The sequence below is a fragment of the Pteropus vampyrus genome, unplaced genomic scaffold (assembly GCF_000151845.1).
Source record: "Pteropus vampyrus isolate Shadow unplaced genomic scaffold, Pvam_2.0 Scaffold14, whole genome shotgun sequence".
In the NCBI taxonomy this organism is placed as follows: domain Eukaryota; kingdom Metazoa; phylum Chordata; class Mammalia; order Chiroptera; family Pteropodidae; genus Pteropus; species Pteropus vampyrus.
In genome coordinates this window covers 7,750,697-7,753,922 of record NW_011888795.1, presented here as the reverse complement: position 1 = coordinate 7,753,922, position 3,226 = coordinate 7,750,697, and positions in this window count along the sequence as shown.

The window sequence follows — 3,226 nt, the reverse complement described above, 5'->3', positions numbered from 1 at the left end:
ATGCAGATTAGAGCTCCTACAAGAGCCTCTGATAAACACCCCACAGTTCTCAGGGACAATGTACCGAGTGGAGCTTCAGATATCCCCAGCTGAAAATTGAAGGCTTGTTCCGCCCATGGGGCCTCCTCTGCCTCCTGCTTGTTTTCTCAGGCCAGGAGAGTGGGAGATGCCTGAGTTGGAGGCACAGAGAGCTTTCTACTTGCCAAGATCAGCTCTGCAGCAATTCCGTGGCTTCTGGCTCAACCCACACAACCCTTTCCCACACTCCCCACTCCTCTGGTGGCCCCTAAAAGGACAAGAATGATAGCTCTGCTTGTGCAGAGCTGCACAAAGCCTGTCACGACTTCTCTCAGGGGCAGTCGCTCCCACTCGAGTGGGCGTTGGACAACAGCAGGAGCGGGAGGCTGACAGCACTGCCTTTTCTGCATCTGGGCCAGGCCCTGTGCGGGCTGCTGGGGATATGGAGAACCAGAACAAGGGCAGCGAGACCCAGTCCTGGAATCCCTCAGCTCACAGCTGTACAGGGCGGGGAGGGGATGGGGCTGTGCATCAGCCACCTCAAGGGCAGGGCTGGTCAAACCATGGCCCTGATGAGCTTGGGACACCTGGAGGCGAGCCCCAGGAGCCGACTAAGACTAAAGGAAGGGTGAGATCTTCGACTGCCAAATACTTTCAGCCAGACAAGCAGGAGTAACACTGCAGCGCAGGCTGTTTCGCTGGCACAGTAAGGATTAAGTAAGGCTCCTGGGCCCAGGCGGGGGGATGATGGCCAGGATATGCTCATGGATCTGGAAAACTTGCCAACCAGTGATTTAGGGAATTGAAGGTACTTAGCAGGGAGAAAGAAGCCTAGGGGCATTTGGGTTTAAGCCCACCTGTGGATTTGCCAAAATTAGGGACACCTCGGGATATAACTAGAGTCAGAGGGTAGAAGGCAGAGAAAGAACTTTCCACCACCCAGAGCTGTTAACAATGGTGCAAGCATGGCATTGAGGCCTTTTGAGGGCTGATCTGTTTTGAAGTTCAAAGAGAGATGCCCAAAGTGAGATATGTTGGTGGGCATTATACCAGCTATAGGTGAATCTGGTAAGCCCTCATCAATATTTTGAGCAGGCTAGTGATACACAAAGACGGTCTGAACATGTATGTGTTGGCTTTCTGGTCAGAATATAAAAACCAGAATCTCTGGAAAACTTCTGGGCTTCTGTCCTTGAACATCAACTCTGAATTCTCAGGGTTTATCCTGAACGGGTCCCACTCTCAGCTCCAGGTGTCTGTTTGCTATCAATGCCTGGCAATGGGATGCTCTGCTTGGGCCCTCCCCGAGCCTGGGGAACATGCTACTGGATCACAGGGGTGCAGTCATGCCCCCGACAATGGCAGCACAGGCAGACTCTGCCAGAAGGAAGAGATGGCACATTGTTTTTGCGTCCGATCCTCGTCTAGTGGGTCCAGCTGCTCATTCAACCCAATCCGCATCCTGTCTGAATATACAGTTTATAGTACCTTAGCTAGGAGGCCTAATGATCTATAAACAGAGGGAATCCTACAGAGGGACACTCCAAATGGCACTGCCGTCCATTCCCTATATGTCATCATTGCATTTCCTTGTCTCTTGGCTGGAGTTTTCTCTCTTGTAACCTAAAAACTTGGCCCTAAACTCAACCCTCCAGGACTGCCATATCTTTCCATAATCTCAAACAAGGACATCTTCCATCAAGATATATTTTAGACCAGACGAAGGAAGAGAAGCTGTTTCTACACTGGACACACAACAACTAATAAGGAGCACCACGTATTTATTGCATTCAGAGCTCCACATCATCTAATTTATCCCTCACAGCAATACTTTTAGGTGGTCTGCATCCCATGGCCCTTTGAATCAAGTAACTGTAGCAGGGTATAGACTTTCAATTTACTTTGATAGGTGAAACACCTCTATTTGTTTAGACTTCTTTGCTGCCTTGGAAAGTCTCACCTAATTTTTTCCAGGAAAATGAAATATCTCCCACCCCCTCCAGGAAAAGGAGAGAAAATGGCTGTGTTCTCTAAACACCAGTCTTCTGTGCCTTCAAAGAAGGGGGATCCTGTTTTTACCCTCTGTTGTTTTTTAATAACTAATTATTTGAGCTCCAGTTTTTATGGATGGAGTGGATGTTTATTGTTTTATGTGTATGTTCCCTTTGGCTATCTTGTATTCTTTTCCTGTCTACAAACACCCCAGTGTCCTTTGTGTGCAGATTGGTGTGTGGCTTATTGTTATGTTCTGCCCCCAAATCTAGAGGCTGAGGAGTTCCATCAGATGTCCTTCATCGGATCCCTCCTCTGTCGCCACAGTACAGCCAAGGAGGTGAACCTTCGACCTAAGCCCAACCAATCAGACTCTCCTCTGGGGCTTTGAATGTTGAGCAGAGTAATGCAAAAACTTAGCACCCTGACTGTCGATCACCTCCTGTCCTGGCTCTTGTCCTGCTTCTGAGCTGTATTCAGATTTCCCATCGCTTCCATGAGCTCCCTAATAACTCCCCAGTGAGTTTCCTTTTTTGCTTAGATTGTGTTTTAGGACTTAGCAGGAACCAAGGATGACTACCTTTCCTGGCATTATTTCGATTCTTTATAATAAGAATCAAAGTCATCAAGAGACCAAAAAGTCAAAGGACTTTCTGCTGCCCCTTTCTTTTCCCTGTAAGACATTGCTATTTAGTGAATGGGCTAAGAGAAGAACTGTTTCAGAGGACACATTCGAGTAAGCGCTGAGAAGTCAGATCTTACGGCTTGCAGTCCACCCTCCTTAGTCCCATGAGTGACACCTTCACTCCACCTACAAAGAGCCTAACCTGTCTACTGTGCAGCCTGGAGGTCAGGGTAGCTTCACTTCAGGTGCCAACCAACCACAACCCTGGGATGATGCCTGGTCCCTAATTGTGAACCATCATTCTGCCCTCATTTGGCCTCGTCCATGAGGACACCTGCATAGAGTTCCCAGGATAACTGAAATCCAGAAAGGGCATGGACCCCAAGGGTGGTCTAGAGCAGGGGTCCCCACCCCCTGGGCTATGGACCTGTACCGGTCCATGGCCTGTTAGGAACCGGGCTGCCTAGCAGGAGGTGAGTAGCAGGTGAGCAAGTAAAGCTTCATCTGTATTTGCAGCCGCTCTCCAGCGCTAGCATCACCACCTCGGCTCCACCTCAGATCATCAGGCATTAGATTCTCATAGAAGCACGG